This window comes from Hyla sarda, unplaced genomic scaffold, assembly GCF_029499605.1.
Source record: "Hyla sarda isolate aHylSar1 unplaced genomic scaffold, aHylSar1.hap1 scaffold_346, whole genome shotgun sequence".
NCBI lineage: Eukaryota > Metazoa > Chordata > Amphibia > Anura > Hylidae > Hyla > Hyla sarda.
Genome location: NW_026610219.1, coordinates 127687 through 146045, shown reverse-complemented (window position 1 = coordinate 146045; position 18359 = coordinate 127687). Strand labels below are relative to the sequence as shown.

Sequence of the window (18359 nt, the reverse complement as noted above, 5' to 3'; positions counted from 1 at the left end):
AACCCGGATTTAACCCACACAGGTAAGTCCAATGGGGTGCAGGCATGTCCTCTATGCTTACAGCTTCCCGTGGGTGTTGGTTTGATACCGTTTGGGGACAGCCAAGGAGGCATCTGCAGGCAACAAAGGTAGGTGTGTGCTTGTGTGTGTGTTTCCTATGCAGATCCTAAGCCCAGTGTCACATGCAAGTAGGAGGAGTAAGAAGGGTTCCTGGCAAATCCGGGTTATGGATTGCATTTAAAAAGGCCCCGTGGGAGTGCAATGGGCCCCTGTCTTGCTGCTTAGCAATAATGGTATGGGTTTAGGTTCTGCTGTGTGTACTGGTGGTTGATTGCCCCCCAGCCCAGAGTGTGCATGGAAAATTGTCTGGCAGCCTCCCTGACAGCAAGCAGTGATAGTGCCCATGAAGGGGACCTTGTTGGGCCCGCCCCTTTCACGGTTATCGCTTCTCGGCCTTTTGGCTAAGATCAAGTGTAGTATCTGTTCTTATCAGTTTAATATCTGATACGTCCCCTATCTGGGGACCATATATTAAATGGATTTTTGAGAACGGGGGCCGATTTCGAAGCTTGCTTCCGTCGCCCTATGCATTGACCCGATATGGCAGTATCTTCGGGTACAGTGCACCACCCCCTTACAGGGTTAAAAAGAAAGATTCCTACTTTCATTGCTACCTGCTTGCTGGCTAGCCAGCTAGCCAGCCCTGTGGGCCTTGCTGCTGCTGCTGCTGCAGCCAAAAAACAAAAGGTGGTGCTGCTGCTGCTTCTGCTGCTTCTGCTTCTGCTTGTGTCTGGCCGCTGTTGGAGCGTCCAGGCACAGGACTTCTGCTGCTGCTGACTAAATGGCCTCCTTAATTGGATCATTTGAGTAGCCAGCACACCTGTGCAGGTAGGGCATGACATGATAGGCAGCTGCCTTGATAGCGGGTGGGTGCTGAATGTTCCTAATTGACAAAATAAGATTAATGCTTATGAAGAAATATAAAATCTCATCCCTTCCCCAATATCGCGCCACACCCCTACCCCTTAATTCCCTGGTTGAACTTGATGGACATATGTCTTTTTTCGACCGTACTAACTATGTAACTATGTAACATAACATGGGGGGGGTCTCCTGGCTGTTCACACAGGTGTGTCATTGCTGTACATTGACCATGCATTGCTTCTGTGGTATTGCAAAGGCAAAGACAAATGCTTCCAGCCATCCATTGCACTAATGGATTGGTCATCAGCTGGCTGTCTATGTCCCGCATCAATATAGACCAAAGTACAGAGGGTTAGGCTATGCTATTGTGCACCTACCTGATGCATCAGAAGGTGCGAGGCCCTTGCTAAATTCTGTGCACAGACTTTGAGATCTATACTTTAGACTGTATCTAAACCTGCTCCAACATGGACTGACATTCTGGCCTACTTTCAGCCGATGCGACTTGTCTGTCGCTGAACAGTCGCTTTTTATGTATTCAGCACCTATGTATAATGTTGTAAAAATGCTCTAGAAGCTAAAGTCGCAGAAATGTCACACATATTTGGCCTGCAACTTTCTGTGCGACAAATTCAGACAGGAAAAATCAGTATAAATCCTTAGAAAATTATCCCCCAGTGTCTCCATCTGCTGGCGGTATTGAATAAGCATTGCTGCACTGATGGGGTATGCATTAGACGAAAAAAAAGAAGAAAAAGAAGAATAATACGCCCAGAAAAGAGGCGAAAAGGAGAAAAACGTAAAAAAACGTGAAAAAAAAGTAAGAGGAAGAGAAGGGAAAAAAAGGTGGAAATGGGTTTAAAAGTGATTTCGGCGGAGAAATATATATATATATATATATATATATATATATATATATATATATACGCGCACACACACACATATATATAAACGTATTCTCCGTTGAGATATTGCAGCCGCTGCTGTGTCCAGGCCCAGGAGCCTTAGCACTGTGCTGTGATGTCACTCAATACCACTGACATCACTAGGTGTAAACAACATCTCTCCTTTGCTGTGTATGTGACTATGGAGCTGTTTGGTGATGTCGTCTATTATGGCCTTCATAGAAGCAACAGGAGATTGTTGCATCCATCTAGAACCCTCAGAACTACAGTGCTATGATGTCACTCACTTCCACAGGCCTTGCAGAGTGTAAACAACAACAACCCAGCTTTGTTGTGTATGTAACCATAGGGATTTGTGATGTCACCTAGAACCTTCACAGCAGCGACAGCTTTATGAGGAGCATCAGCACTGCTCTGCCTGAGCAGAACCATCACCGCCATAGGTTGTCAAATAACCCGGATTTAACCCACACAGGTAAGTCCAATGGGGTGCAGGCATGTCCTCTATGCTTACAGCTTCCCGTGGGTGTTGGTTTGATACCGTTTGGGGACAGCCAAGGAGGCATCTGCAGGCAACAAAGGTAGGTGTGTGCTTGTGTGTGTGTTTCCTATGCAGATCCTAAGCCCAGTGTCACATGCAAGTAGGAGGAGTAAGAAGGGTTCCTGGCAAATCCGGGTTATGGATTGCATTTAAAAAGGCCCCGTGGGAGTGCAATGGGCCCCTGTCTTGCTGCTTAGCAATAATGGTATGGGTTTAGGTTCTGCTGTGTGTACTGGTGGTTGACTGCCCCCCAGCCCAGAGTGTGCATGGAAAATTGTCTGGCAGCCTCCCTGACAGCAAGCAGTGATAGTGCCCATGAAGGGGACCTTGTTGGGCCCGCCCCTTTCACGGTTATCGCTTCTCGGCCTTTTGGCTAAGATCAAGTGTAGTATCTGTTCTTATCAGTTTAATATCTGATACGTCCCCTATCTGGGGACCATATATTAAATGGATTTTTGAGAACGGGGGCCGATTTCGAAGCTTGCTTCCGTCGCCCTATGCATTGACCCGATATGGCAGTATCTTCGGGTACAGTGCACCACCCCCTTACAGGGTTAAAAAGAAAGATTCCTACTTTCATTGCTACCTGCTTGCTGGCTAGCCAGCTAGCCAGCCCTGTGGGCCTTGCTGCTGCTGCTGCAGCCAAAAAACAAAAGGTGGTGCTGCTGCTGCTTCTGCTGCTTCTGCTTCTGCTTGTGTCTGGCCGCTGTTGGAGCGTCCAGGCACAGGACTTCTGCTGCTGCTGACTAAATGGCCTCCTTAATTGGATCATTTGAGTAGCCAGCACACCTGTGCAGGTAGGGCATGACATGATAGGCAGCTGCCTTGATAGCGGGTGGGTGCTGAATGTTCCTAATTGACAAAATAAGATTAATGCTTATGAAGAAATATAAAATCTCATCCCTTCCCCAATATCGCGCCACACCCCTACCCCTTAATTCCCTGGTTGAACTTGATGGACATATGTCTTTTTTCGACCGTACTAACTATGTAACTATGTAACATAACATGGGGGGGGTCTCCTGGCTGTTCACACAGGTGTGTCATTGCTGTACATTGACCATGCATTGCTTCTGTGGTATTGCAAAGGCAAAGACAAATGCTTCCAGCCATCCATTGCACTAATGGATTGGTCATCAGCTGGCTGTCTATGTCCCGCATCAATATAGACCAAAGTACAGAGGGTTAGGCTATGCTATTGTGCACCTACCTGATGCATCAGAAGGTGCGAGGCCCTTGCTAAATTCTGTGCACAGACTTTGAGATCTATACTTTAGACTGTATCTAAACCTGCTCCAACATGGACTGACATTCTGGCCTACTTTCAGCCGATGCGACTTGTCTGTCGCTGAACAGTCGCTTTTTATGTATTCAGCACCTATGTATAATGTTGTAAAAATGCTCTAGAAGCTAAAGTCGCAGAAATGTCACACATATTTGGCCTGCAACTTTCTGTGCGACAAATTCAGACAGGAAAAATCAGTATAAATCCTTAGAAAATTATCCCCCAGTGTCTCCATCTGCTGGCGGTATTGAATAAGCATTGCTGCACTGATGGGGTATGCATTAGACGAAAAAAAAGAAGAAAAAGAAGAATAATACGCCCAGAAAAGAGGCGAAAAGGAGAAAAACGTAAAAAAACGTGAAAAAAAAGTAAGAGGAAGAGAAGGGAAAAAAAGGTGGAAATGGGTTTAAAAGTGATTTCGGCGGAGAATATATATATATATATATATATATATATATATATATATATATATATACGCGCACACACACACATATATATAAACGTATTCTCCGTTGAGATATTGCAGCCGCTGCTGTGTCCAGGCCCAGGAGCCTTAGCACTGTGCTGTGATGTCACTCAATACCACTGACATCACTAGGTGTAAACAACATCTCTCCTTTGCTGTGTATGTGACTATGGAGCTGTTTGGTGATGTCGTCTATTATGGCCTTCATAGAAGCAACAGGAGATTGTTGCATCCATCTAGAACCCTCAGAACTACAGTGCTATGATGTCACTCACTTCCACAGGCCTTGCAGAGTGTAAACAACAACAACCCAGCTTTGTTGTGTATGTAACCATAGGGATTTGTGATGTCACCTAGAACCTTCACAGCAGCGACAGCTTTATGAGGAGCATCAGCACTGCTCTGCCTGAGCAGAACCATCACCGCCATAGGTTGTCAAATAACCCGGATTTAACCCACACAGGTAAGTCCAATGGGGTGCAGGCATGTCCTCTATGCTTACAGCTTCCCGTGGGTGTTGGTTTGATACCGTTTGGGGACAGCCAAGGAGGCATCTGCAGGCAACAAAGGTAGGTGTGTGCTTGTGTGTGTGTTTCCTATGCAGATCCTAAGCCCAGTGTCACATGCAAGTAGGAGGAGTAAGAAGGGTTCCTGGCAAATCCGGGTTATGGATTGCATTTAAAAAGGCCCCGTGGGAGTGCAATGGGCCCCTGTCTTGCTGCTTAGCAATAATGGTATGGGTTTAGGTTCTGCTGTGTGTACTGGTGGTTGACTGCCCCCCAGCCCAGAGTGTGCATGGAAAATTGTCTGGCAGCCTCCCTGACAGCAAGCAGTGATAGTGCCCATGAAGGGGACCTTGTTGGGCCCGCCCCTTTCACGGTTATCGCTTCTCGGCCTTTTGGCTAAGATCAAGTGTAGTATCTGTTCTTATCAGTTTAATATCTGATACGTCCCCTATCTGGGGACCATATATTAAATGGATTTTTGAGAACGGGGGCCGATTTCGAAGCTTGCTTCCGTCGCCCTATGCATTGACCCGATATGGCAGTATCTTCGGGTACAGTGCACCACCCCCTTACAGGGTTAAAAAGAAAGATTCCTACTTTCATTGCTACCTGCTTGCTGGCTAGCCAGCCCTGTGGGCCTTGCTGCTGCTGCTGCAGCCAAAAAACAAAAGGTGGTGCTGCTGCTGCTGCTTCTGCTGCTTCTGCTTCTGCTTGTGTCTGGCCGCTGTTGGAGCGTCCAGGCACAGGACTTCTGCTGCTGCTGACTAAATGGCCTCCTTAATTGGATCATTTGAGTAGCCAGCACACCTGTGCAGGTAGGGCATGACATGATAGGCAGCTGCCTTGATAGCGGGTGGGTGCTGAATGTTCCTAATTGACAAAATAAGATTAATGCTTATGAAGAAATATAAAATCTCATCCCTTCCCCAATATCGCGCCACACCCCTACCCCTTAATTCCCTGGTTGAACTTGATGGACATATGTCTTTTTTCGACCGTACTAACTATGTAACTATGTAACATAACATGGGGGGGGTCTCCTGGCTGTTCACACAGGTGTGTCATTGCTGTACATTGACCATGCATTGCTTCTGTGGTATTGCAAAGGCAAAGACAAATGCTTCCAGCCATCCATTGCACTAATGGATTGGTCATCAGCTGGCTGTCTATGTCCCGCATCAATATAGACCAAAGTACAGAGGGTTAGGCTATGCTATTGTGCACCTACCTGATGCATCAGAAGGTGCGAGGCCCTTGCTAAATTCTGTGCACAGACTTTGAGATCTATACTTTAGACTGTATCTAAACCTGCTCCAACATGGACTGACATTCTGGCCTACTTTCAGCCGATGCGACTTGTCTGTCGCTGAACAGTCGCTTTTTATGTATTCAGCACCTATGTATAATGTTGTAAAAATGCTCTAGAAGCTAAAGTCGCAGAAATGTCACACATATTTGGCCTGCAACTTTCTGTGCGACAAATTCAGACAGGAAAAATCAGTATAAATCCTTAGAAAATTATCCCCCAGTGTCTCCATCTGCTGGCGGTATTGAATAAGCATTGCTGCACTGATGGGGTATGCATTAGACGAAGAAAAAGAAGAAAAAGAAGAATAATACGCCCAGAAAAGAGGCGAAAAGGAGAAAAACGTAAAAAAACGTGAAAAAAAAGTAAGAGGAAGAGAAGGGAAAAAAAGGTGGAAATGGGTTTAAAAGTGATTTCGGCGGAGAAATATATATATATATATATATATATATATATATATATATATATATATACGCGCACACACACACATATATATAAACGTATTCTCCGTTGAGATATTGCAGCCGCTGCTGTGTCCAGGCCCAGGAGCCTTAGCACTGTGCTGTGATGTCACTCAATACCACTGACATCACTAGGTGTAAACAACATCTCTCCTTTGCTGTGTATGTGACTATGGAGCTGTTTGGTGATGTCGTCTATTATGGCCTTCATAGAAGCAACAGGAGATTGTTGCATCCATCTAGAACCCTCAGAACTACAGTGCTATGATGTCACTCACTTCCACAGGCCTTGCAGAGTGTAAACAACAACAACCCAGCTTTGTTGTGTATGTAACCATAGGGATTTGTGATGTCACCTAGAACCTTCACAGCAGCGACAGCTTTATGAGGAGCATCAGCACTGCTCTGCCTGAGCAGAACCATCACCGCCATAGGTTGTCAAATAACCCGGATTTAACCCACACAGGTAAGTCCAATGGGGTGCAGGCATGTCCTCTATGCTTACAGCTTCCCGTGGGTGTTGGTTTGATACCGTTTGGGGACAGCCAAGGAGGCATCTGCAGGCAACAAAGGTAGGTGTGTGCTTGTGTGTGTGTTTCCTATGCAGATCCTAAGCCCAGTGTCACATGCAAGTAGGAGGAGTAAGAAGGGTTCCTGGCAAATCCGGGTTATGGATTGCATTTAAAAAGGCCCCGTGGGAGTGCAATGGGCCCCTGTCTTGCTGCTTAGCAATAATGGTATGGGTTTAGGTTCTGCTGTGTGTACTGGTGGTTGACTGCCCCCCAGCCCAGAGTGTGCATGGAAAATTGTCTGGCAGCCTCCCTGACAGCAAGCAGTGATAGTGCCCATGAAGGGGACCTTGTTGGGCCCGCCCCTTTCACGGTTATCGCTTCTCGGCCTTTTGGCTAAGATCAAGTGTAGTATCTGTTCTTATCAGTTTAATATCTGATACGTCCCCTATCTGGGGACCATATATTAAATGGATTTTTGAGAACGGGGGCCGATTTCGAAGCTTGCTTCCGTCGCCCTATGCATTGACCCGATATGGCAGTATCTTCGGGTACAGTGCACCACCCCCTTACAGGGTTAAAAAGAAAGATTCCTACTTTCATTGCTACCTGCTTGCTGGCTAGCCAGCTAGCCAGCTAGCCAGCCCTGTGGGCCTTGCTGCTGCTGCTGCAGCCAAAAAACAAAAGGTGGTGCTGCTGCTGCTTCTGCTGCTTCTGCTTCTGCTTGTGTCTGGCCGCTGTTGGAGCGTCCAGGCACAGGACTTCTGCTGCTGCTGACTAAATGGCCTCCTTAATTGGATCATTTGAGTAGCCAGCACACCTGTGCAGGTAGGGCATGACATGATAGGCAGCTGCCTTGATAGCGGGTGGGTGCTGAATGTTCCTAATTGACAAAATAAGATTAATGCTTATGAAGAAATATAAAATCTCATCCCTTCCCCAATATCGCGCCACACCCCTACCCCTTAATTCCCTGGTTGAACTTGATGGACATATGTCTTTTTTCGACCGTACTAACTATGTAACTATGTAACATAACATGGGGGGGGTCTCCTGGCTGTTCACACAGGTGTGTCATTGCTGTACATTGACCATGCATTGCTTCTGTGGTATTGCAAAGGCAAAGACAAATGCTTCCAGCCATCCATTGCACTAATGGATTGGTCATCAGCTGGCTGTCTATGTCCCGCATCAATATAGACCAAAGTACAGAGGGTTAGGCTATGCTATTGTGCACCTACCTGATGCATCAGAAGATGCGAGGCCCTTGCTAAATTCTGTGCACAGACTTTGAGATCTATACTTTAGACTGTATCTAAACCTGCTCCAACATGGACTGACATTCTGGCCTACTTTCAGCCGATGCGACTTGTCTGTCGCTGAACAGTCGCTTTTTATGTATTCAGCACCTATGTATAATGTTGTAAAAATGCTCTAGAAGCTAAAGTCGCAGAAATGTCACACATATTTGGCCTGCAACTTTCTGTGCGACAAATTCAGACAGGAAAAATCAGTATAAATCCTTAGAAAATTATCCCCCAGTGTCTCCATCTGCTGGCGGTATTGAATAAGCATTGCTGCACTGATGGGGTATGCATTAGACGAAAAAAAAGAAGAAAAAGAAGAATAATACGCCCAGAAAAGAGGCGAAAAGGAGAAAAACGTAAAAAAACGTGAAAAAAAAGTAAGAGGAAGAGAAGGGAAAAAAAGGTGGAAATGGGTTTAAAAGTGATTTCGGCGGAGAAATATATATATATATATATATATATATATATATATATATATATATATACGCGCACACACACACATATATATAAACGTATTCTCCGTTGAGATATTGCAGCCGCTGCTGTGTCCAGGCCCAGGAGCCTTAGCACTGTGCTGTGATGTCACTCAATACCACTGACATCACTAGGTGTAAACAACATCTCTCCTTTGCTGTGTATGTGACTATGGAGCTGTTTGGTGATGTCGTCTATTATGGCCTTCATAGAAGCAACAGGAGATTGTTGCATCCATCTAGAACCCTCAGAACTACAGTGCTATGATGTCACTCACTTCCACAGGCCTTGCAGAGTGTAAACAACAACAACCCAGCTTTGTTGTGTATGTAACCATAGGGATTTGTGATGTCACCTAGAACCTTCACAGCAGCGACAGCTTTATGAGGAGCATCAGCACTGCTCTGCCTGAGCAGAACCATCACCGCCATAGGTTGTCAAATAACCCGGATTTAACCCACACAGGTAAGTCCAATGGGGTGCAGGCATGTCCTCTATGCTTACAGCTTCCCGTGGGTGTTGGTTTGATACCGTTTGGGGACAGCCAAGGAGGCATCTGCAGGCAACAAAGGTAGGTGTGTGCTTGTGTGTGTGTTTCCTATGCAGATCCTAAGCCCAGTGTCACATGCAAGTAGGAGGAGTAAGAAGGGTTCCTGGCAAATCCGGGTTATGGATTGCATTTAAAAAGGCCCCGTGGGAGTGCAATGGGCCCCTGTCTTGCTGCTTAGCAATAATGGTATGGGTTTAGGTTCTGCTGTGTGTACTGGTGGTTGACTGCCCCCCAGCCCAGAGTGTGCATGGAAAATTGTCTGGCAGCCTCCCTGACAGCAAGCAGTGATAGTGCCCATGAAGGGGACCTTGTTGGGCCCGCCCCTTTCACGGTTATCGCTTCTCGGCCTTTTGGCTAAGATCAAGTGTAGTATCTGTTCTTATCAGTTTAATATCTGATACGTCCCCTATCTGGGGACCATATATTAAATGGATTTTTGAGAACGGGGGCCGATTTCGAAGCTTGCTTCCGTCGCCCTATGCATTGACCCGATATGGCAGTATCTTCGGGTACAGTGCACCACCCCCTTACAGGGTTAAAAAGAAAGATTCCTACTTTCATTGCTACCTGCTTGCTGGCTAGCCAGCTAGCCAGCCCTGTGGGCCTTGCTGCTGCTGCTGCAGCCAAAAAACAAAAGGTGGTGCTGCTGCTGCTGCTTCTGCTGCTTCTGCTTCTGCTTGTGTCTGGCCGCTGTTGGAGCGTCCAGGCACAGGACTTCTGCTGCTGCTGACTAAATGGCCTCCTTAATTGGATCATTTGAGTAGCCAGCACACCTGTGCAGGTAGGGCATGACATGATAGGCAGCTGCCTTGATAGCGGGTGGGTGCTGAATGTTCCTAATTGACAAAATAAGATTAATGCTTATGAAGAAATATAAAATCTCATCCCTTCCCCAATATCGCGCCACACCCCTACCCCTTAATTCCCTGGTTGAACTTGATGGACATATGTCTTTTTTCGACCGTACTAACTATGTAACTATGTAACATAACATGGGGGGGGTCTCCTGGCTGTTCACACAGGTGTGTCATTGCTGTACATTGACCATGCATTGCTTCTGTGGTATTGCAAAGGCAAAGACAAATGCTTCCAGCCATCCATTGCACTAATGGATTGGTCATCAGCTGGCTGTCTATGTCCCGCATCAATATAGACCAAAGTACAGAGGGTTAGGCTATGCTATTGTGCACCTACCTGATGCATCAGAAGGTGCGAGGCCCTTGCTAAATTCTGTGCACAGACTTTGAGATCTATACTTTAGACTGTATCTAAACCTGCTCCAACATGGACTGACATTCTGGCCTACTTTCTCAGCCGATGCGACTTGTCTGTCGCTGAACAGTCGCTTTTTATGTATCAGCACCTATGTATAATGTTGTAAAAATGCTCTAGAAGCTAAAGTCGCAGAAATGTCACACATATTTGGCCTGCAACTTTCTGTGCGACAAATTCAGACAGGAAAAATCAGTATAAATCCTTAGAAAATTATCCCCCAGTGTCTCCATCTGCTGGCGGTATGAATAAGCATTGCTGCACTGATGGGGTATGCATTAGACGAAAAAAAAAGAAGAAAAAGAAGAATAATACGCCCAGAAAAGAGGCGAAAAGGAGAAAAACGTAAAAAAAACGTGAAAAAAAAGTAAGAGGAAGAGAAGGGAAAAAAAGGTGGAAATGGGTTTAAAAGTGATTTCGGCGGAGAAATATATATATATATATATATATATATATATATATATATATATACGCGCCACACACACACATATATATAAACGTATTCTCCGTTGAGATATTGCAGCCGCTGCTGTGTCCAGGCCCAGGAGCCTTAGCACTGTGCTGTGATGTCACTCAATACCACTGACATCACTAGGTGTAAACTACATCTCTCCTTTGCTGTGTATGTGACTATGGAGCTGTTTGGTGATGTCGTCTATTATGGCCTTCATAGAAGCAACAGGAGATTGTTGCATCCATCTAGAACCCTCAGAACTACAGTGCTATGATGTCACTCACTTCCACAGGCCTTGCAGAGTGTAAACAACAACAACCCAGCTTTGTTGTGTATGTAACCATAGGGATTTGTGATGTCACCTAGAACCTTCACAGCAGCGACAGCTTTATGAGGAGCATCAGCACTGCTCTGCCTGAGCAGAACCATCCACCGCCATAGGTTGTCAAATAACCGGATTTAACCCACACAGGTAAGTCCAATGGGGTGCAGGCATGTCCTCTATGCTTACAGCTTCCGTGGGTGTTGGTTTGATACGTTTGGGGACAGCCAAGGAGGCATCTGCAGGCAACAAAGGTAGGTGTGTGCTTGTGTGTGTGTTTCCTATGCAGATCCTAAGCCCAGTGTCACATGCAAGTAGGAGGAGTAAGAAGGGTTCCTGGCAAATCCGGGTTATGGATTGCATTTAAAAAGGCCCCGTGGGAGTGCAATGGGCCCCCTGTCTTGCTGCTTAGCAATAATGGTATGGGTTTAGGTTCTGCTGTGTGTACTGGTGGTTGACTGCCCCCCAGCCCAGAGTGTGCATGGAAAATTGTCTGGCAGCCTCCCTGACAGCAAGCAGTGATAGTGCCCATGAAGGGGACCTTGTTGGGCCCGCCCCTTTCACGGTTATCGCTTCTCGGCCTTTTGGCTAAGATCAAGTGTAGTATCTGTTCTTATCAGTTTAATATCTGATACGTCCCCTATCTGGGGACCATATATTAATGGATTTTTGAGAACGGGGGCCGATTTCGAAGCTTGCTTCCGTCGCCCTATGCATTGACCCGATATGGCAGTATCTTCGGGTACAGTGCACCACCCCCTTACAGGGTTAAAAAGAAAGATTCCTACTTTCATTGCTACCTGCTTGCTGGCTAGCCAGCTAGCCAGCCCTGTGGGCCTTGCTGCTGCTGCTGCAGCCAAAAAACAAAAGGTGCTGCTGCTGCTTCTGCTGCTTCTGCTTCTGCTTGTGTCTGGCCGCTGTTGGAGCGTCCAGGCACAGGACTTCTGCTGCTGCTGACTAAATGGCCTCCTTAATTGGATCATTTGAGTAGCCAGCACACCTGTGCAGGTAGGGCATGACATGATAGGCAGCTGCCTTGATAGCGGGTGGGTGCTGAATGTTCCTAATTGACAAAATAAGATTAATGCTTATGAAGAAATATAAAATCTCATCCCTTCCCCAATATCGCGCCACACCCCTACCCCTTAATTCCCTGGTTGAACTTGATGGACATATGTCTTTTTCGACCGTACTAACTATGTAACTATGTAACATAACATGGGGGGGGGTCTCTGGCTGTTCACACAGGTGTGTCATTGCTGTACATTGACCATGCATTGCTTCTGTGGTATTGCAAAGGCAAAGACAAATGCTTCCAGCCATCCATTGCACTAATGGATTGGTCATCAGCTGGCTGTCTATGTCCCGCATCAATATAGACCAAAGTACAGAGGGTTAGGCTATGCTATTGTGCACCTACCTGATGCATCAGAAGGTGCGAGGCCCTTGCTAAATTCTGTGCACAGACTTTGAGATCTATACTTTAGACTGTATCTAAACCTGCTCCAACATGGACTGACATTCTGGCCTACTTTCAGCCGATGCGACTTGTCTGTCGCTGAACAGTCGCTTTTTATGTATTCAGCACCTATGTATAATGTTGTAAAAATGCTCTAGAAGCTAAAGTCGCAGAAATGTCACACATATTTGGCCTGCAACTTTCTGTGCGACAAATTCAGACAGGAAAAATCAGTATAAATCCTTAGAAAATTATCCCCCAGTGTCTCCATCTGCTGGCGGTATTGAATAAGCATTGCTGCACTGATGGGGTATGCATTAGACGAAAAAAAAGAAGAAAAAGAAGAATAATACGCCCAGAAAAGAGGCGAAAAGGAGAAAAACGTAAAAAAACGTGAAAAAAAAGTAAGAGGAAGAGAAGGGAAAAAAAGGTGGAAATGGGTTTAAAAGTGATTTCGGCGGAGAAATATATATATATATATATATATATATATATATATATATATATATATATACGCGCACACACACACATATATATAAACGTATTCTCCGTTGAGATATTGCAGCCGCTGCTGTGTCCAGGCCCAGGAGCCTTAGCACTGTGCTGTGATGTCACTCAATACCACTGACATCACTAGGTGTAAACAACATCTCTCCTTTGCTGTGTATGTGACTATGGAGCTGTTTGGTGATGTCGTCTATTATGGCCTTCATAGAAGCAACAGGAGATTGTTGCATCCATCTAGAACCCTCAGAACTACAGTGCTATGATGTCACTCACTTCCACAGGCCTTGCAGAGTGTAAACAACAACAACCCAGCTTTGTTGTGTATGTAACCATAGGGATTTGTGATGTCACCTAGAACCTTCACAGCAGCGACAGCTTTATGAGGAGCATCAGCACTGCTCTGCCTGAGCAGAACCATCACCGCCATAGGTTGTCAAATAACCCGGATTTAACCCACACAGGTAAGTCCAATGGGGTGCAGGCATGTCCTCTATGCTTACAGCTTCCCGTGGGTGTTGGTTTGATACCGTTTGGGGACAGCCAAGGAGGCATCTGCAGGCAACAAAGGTAGGTGTGTGCTTGTGTGTGTGTTTCCTATGCAGATCCTAAGCCCAGTGTCACATGCAAGTAGGAGGAGTAAGAAGGGTTCCTGGCAAATCCGGGTTATGGATTGCATTTAAAAAGGCCCCGTGGGAGTGCAATGGGCCCCTGTCTTGCTGCTTAGCAATAATGGTATGGGTTTAGGTTCTGCTGTGTGTACTGGTGGTTGACTGCCCCCCAGCCCAGAGTGTGCATGGAAAATTGTCTGGCAGCCTCCCTGACAGCAAGCAGTGATAGTGCCCATGAAGGGGACCTTGTTGGGCCCGCCCCTTTCACGGTTATCGCTTCTCGGCCTTTTGGCTAAGATCAAGTGTAGTATCTGTTCTTATCAGTTTAATATCTGATACGTCCCCTATCTGGGGACCATATATTAAATGGATTTTTGAGAACGGGGGCCGATTTCGAAGCTTGCTTCCGTCGCCCTATGCATTGACCCGATATGGCAGTATCTTCGGGTACAGTGCACCACCCCCTTACAGGGTTAAAAAGAAAGATTCCTACTTTCATTGCTACCTGCTTGCTGGCTAGCCAGCTAGCCAGCCCTGTGGGCCTTGCTGCTGCTGCTGCAGCCAAAAAACAAAAGGTGGTGCTGCTGCTGCTTCTGCTGCTTCTGCTTCTGCTTGTGTCTGGCCGCTGTTGGAGCGTCCAGGCACAGGACTTCTGCTGCTGCTGACTAAATGGCCTCCTTAATTGGATCATTTGAGTAGCCAGCACACCTGTGCAGGTAGGGCATGACATGATAGGCAGCTGCCTTGATAGCGGGTGGGTGCTGAATGTTCCTAATTGACAAAATAAGATTAATGCTTATGAAGAAATATAAAATCTCATCCCTTCCCCAATATCGCGCCACACCCCTACCCCTTAATTCCCTGGTTGAACTTGATGGACATATGTCTTTTTTCGACCGTACTAACTATGTAACTATGTAACATAACATGGGGGGGGTCTCCTGGCTGTTCACACAGGTGTGTCATTGCTGTACATTGACCATGCATTGCTTCTGTGGTATTGCAAAGGCAAAGACAAATGCTTCCAGCCATCCATTGCACTAATGGATTGGTCATCAGCTGGCTGTCTATGTCCCGCATCAATATAGACCAAAGTACAGAGGGTTAGGCTATGCTATTGTGCACCTACCTGATGCATCAGAAGGTGCGAGGCCCTTGCTAAATTCTGTGCACAGACTTTGAGATCTATACTTTAGACTGTATCTAAACCTGCTCCAACATGGACTGACATTCTGGCCTACTTTCAGCCGATGCGACTTGTCTGTCGCTGAACAGTCGCTTTTTATGTATTCAGCACCTATGTATAATGTTGTAAAAATGCTCTAGAAGCTAAAGTCGCAGAAATGTCACACATATTTGGCCTGCAACTTTCTGTGCGACAAATTCAGACAGGAAAAATCAGTATAAATCCTTAGAAAATTATCCCCCAGTGTCTCCATCTGCTGGCGGTATTGAATAAGCATTGCTGCACTGATGGGGTATGCATTAGACGAAAAAAAAGAAGAAAAAGAAGAATAATACGCCCAGAAAAGAGGCGAAAAGGAGAAAAACGTAAAAAAACGTGAAAAAAAAGTAAGAGGAAGAGAAGGGAAAAAAAGGTGGAAATGGGTTTAAAAGTGATTTCGGCGGAGAAATATATATATATATATATATATATATATATATATATATATATATACGCGCACACACACACATATATATAAACGTATTCTCCGTTGAGATATTGCAGCCGCTGCTGTGTCCAGGCCCAGGAGCCTTAGCACTGTGCTGTGATGTCACTCAATACCACTGACATCACTAGGTGTAAACAACATCTCTCCTTTGCTGTGTATGTGACTATGGAGCTGTTTGGTGATGTCGTCTATTATGGCCTTCATAGAAGCAACAGGAGATTGTTGCATCCATCTAGAACCCTCAGAACTACAGTGCTATGATGTCACTCACTTCCACAGGCCTTGCAGAGTGTAAACAACAACAACCCAGCTTTGTTGTGTATGTAACCATAGGGATTTGTGATGTCACCTAGAACCTTCACAGCAGCGACAGCTTTATGAGGAGCATCAGCACTGCTCTGCCTGAGCAGAACCATCACCGCCATAGGTTGTCAAATAACCCGGATTTAACCCACACAGGTAAGTCCAATGGGGTGCAGGCATGTCCTCTATGCTTACAGCTTCCCGTGGGTGTTGGTTTGATACCGTTTGGGGACAGCCAAGGAGGCATCTGCAGGCAACAAAGGTAGGTGTGTGCTTGTGTGTGTGTTTCCTATGCAGATCCTAAGCCCAGTGTCACATGCAAGTAGGAGGAGTAAGAAGGGTTCCTGGCAAATCCGGGTTATGGATTGCATTTAAAAAGGCCCCGTGGGAGTGCAATGGGCCCCTGTCTTGCTGCTTAGCAATAATGGTATGGGTTTAGGTTCTGCTGTGTGTACTGGTGGTTGACTGCCCCCCAGCCCAGAGTGTGCATGGAAAATTGTCTGGCAGCCTCCCTGACAGCAAGCAGTGATAGTGCCCATGAAGGGGACCTTGTTGGGCCCGCCCCTTTCACGGTTATCGCTTCTCGGCCTTTTGGCTAAGATCAAGTGTAGTATCTGTTCTTATCAGTTTAATATCTGATACGTCCCCTATCTGGGGACCATATATTAAATGGATTTTTGAGAACGGGGGCCGATTTCGAAGCTTGCTTCCGTCGCCCTATGCATTGACCCGATATGGCAGTATCTTCGGGTACAGTGCACCACCCCCTTACAGGGTTAAAAAGAAAGATTCCTACTTTCATTGCTACCTGCTTGCTGGCTAGCCAGCTAGCCAGCCCTGTGGGCCTTGCTGCTGCTGCTGCAGCCAAAAAACAAAAGGTGGTGCTGCTGCTGCTTCTGCTGCTTCTGCTTCTGCTTGTGTCTGGCCGCTGTTGGAGCGTCCAGGCACAGGACTTCTGCTGCTGCTGACTAAATGGCCTCCTTAATTGGATCATTTGAGTAGCCAGCACACCTGTGCAGGTAGGGCATGACATGATAGGCAGCTGCCTTGATAGCGGGTGGGTGCTGAATGTTCCTAATTGACAAAATAAGATTAATGCTTATGAAGAAATATAAAATCTCATCCCTTCCCCAATATCGCGCCACACCCCTACCCCTTAATTCCCTGGTTGAACTTGATGGACATATGTCTTTTTTCGACCGTACTAACTATGTAACTATGTAACATAACATGGGGGGGGTCTCCTGGCTGTTCACACAGGTGTGTCATTGCTGTACATTGACCATGCATTGCTTCTGTGGTATTGCAAAGGCAAAGACAAATGCTTCCAGCCATCCATTGCACTACTGGATTGGTCATCAGCTGGCTGTCTATGTCCCGCATCAATATAGACCAAAGTACAGAGGGTTAGGCTATGCTATTGTGCACCTACCTGATGCATCAGAAGGTGCGAGGCCCTTGCTAAATTCTGTGCACAGACTTTGAGATCTATACTTTAGACTGTATCTAAACCTGCTCCAACATGGACTGACATTCTGGCCTACTTTCAGCCGATGCGACTTGTCTGTCGCTGAACAGTCGCTTTTTATGTATTCAGCACCTATGTATAATGTTGTAAAAATGCTCTAGAAGCTAAAGTCGCAGAAATGTCACACATATTTGGCCTGCAACTTTCTGTGCGACAAATTCAGACAGGAAAAATCAGTATAAATCCTTAGAAAATTATCCCCCAGTGTCTCCATCTGCTGGCGGTATTGAATAAGCATTGCTGCACTGATGGGGTATGCATTAGACGAAAAAAAAGAAGAAAAAGAAGAATAATACGCCCAGAAAAGAGGCGAAAAGGAGAAAAACGTAAAAAAACGTGAAAAAAAAGTAAGAGGAAGAGAAGGGAAAAAAAGGTGGAAATGGGTTTAAAAGTGATTTCGGCGGAGAAATATATATATATATATATATATATATATATATATATATATATATACGCGCACACACACACATATATATAAACGTATTCTCCGTTGAGATATTGCAGCCGCTGCTGTGTCCAGGCCCAGGAGCCTTAGCACTGTGCTGTGATGTCACTCAATACCACTGACATCACTAGGTGTAAACAACATCTCTCCTTTGCTGTGTATGTGACTATGGAGCTGTTTGGTGATGTCGTCTATTATGGCCTTCATAGAAGCAACAGGAGATTGTTGCATCCATCTAGAACCCTCAGAACTACAGTGCTATGATGTCACTCACTTCCACAGGCCTTGCAGAGTGTAAACAACAACAACCCAGCTTTGTTGTGTATGTAACCATAGGGATTTGTGATGTCACCTAGAACCTTCACAGCAGCGACAGCTTTATGAGGAGCATCAGCACTGCTCTGCCTGAGCAGAACCATCACAGCCATAGGTTGTCAAATAACCCGGATTTAACCCACACAGGTAAGTCCAATGGGGTGCAGGCATGTCCTCTATGCTTACAGCTTCCCGTGGGTGTTGGTTTGATACCGTTTGGGGACAGCCAAGGAGGCATC

The 18359-nt window shown here is 45.9% G+C and overlaps 8 non-coding genes across 8 annotated transcripts; all 8 read left to right on the top strand.

Moving 5' to 3' along the window:
* The first annotated feature begins 441 nt into the window (after positions 1-441).
* LOC130331037 (U2 spliceosomal RNA) lies at positions 442-632 on the top strand. Its single transcript, XR_008874010.1, has one exon. It is a non-coding gene; the product is annotated as a U2 spliceosomal RNA (small nuclear RNA).
* A 2091-nt stretch (positions 633-2723) lies between these two features.
* Positions 2724-2914, top strand: LOC130331036 (U2 spliceosomal RNA). Its single transcript, XR_008874009.1, has one exon. It is a non-coding gene; the product is annotated as a U2 spliceosomal RNA (small nuclear RNA).
* A 2089-nt stretch (positions 2915-5003) lies between these two features.
* Positions 5004-5194, top strand: LOC130331186 (U2 spliceosomal RNA). Its single transcript, XR_008874134.1, has one exon. It is a non-coding gene; the product is annotated as a U2 spliceosomal RNA (small nuclear RNA).
* A 2085-nt stretch (positions 5195-7279) lies between these two features.
* LOC130331184 (U2 spliceosomal RNA) lies at positions 7280-7470 on the top strand. Its single transcript, XR_008874133.1, has one exon. It is a non-coding gene; the product is annotated as a U2 spliceosomal RNA (small nuclear RNA).
* A 2098-nt stretch (positions 7471-9568) lies between these two features.
* Positions 9569-9759, top strand: LOC130331183 (U2 spliceosomal RNA). Its single transcript, XR_008874132.1, has one exon. It is a non-coding gene; the product is annotated as a U2 spliceosomal RNA (small nuclear RNA).
* Positions 9760-11850: 2091 nt separating this feature from the next.
* LOC130331120 (U2 spliceosomal RNA) lies at positions 11851-12040 on the top strand. Its single transcript, XR_008874085.1, has one exon. It is a non-coding gene; the product is annotated as a U2 spliceosomal RNA (small nuclear RNA).
* Positions 12041-14128: 2088 nt separating this feature from the next.
* LOC130331182 (U2 spliceosomal RNA) lies at positions 14129-14319 on the top strand. The gene has a single exon (XR_008874131.1). It is a non-coding gene; the product is annotated as a U2 spliceosomal RNA (small nuclear RNA).
* A 2088-nt stretch (positions 14320-16407) lies between these two features.
* Positions 16408-16598, top strand: LOC130331181 (U2 spliceosomal RNA). Its single transcript, XR_008874130.1, has one exon. It is a non-coding gene; the product is annotated as a U2 spliceosomal RNA (small nuclear RNA).
* Positions 16599-18359: the final 1761 nt, after the last annotated feature.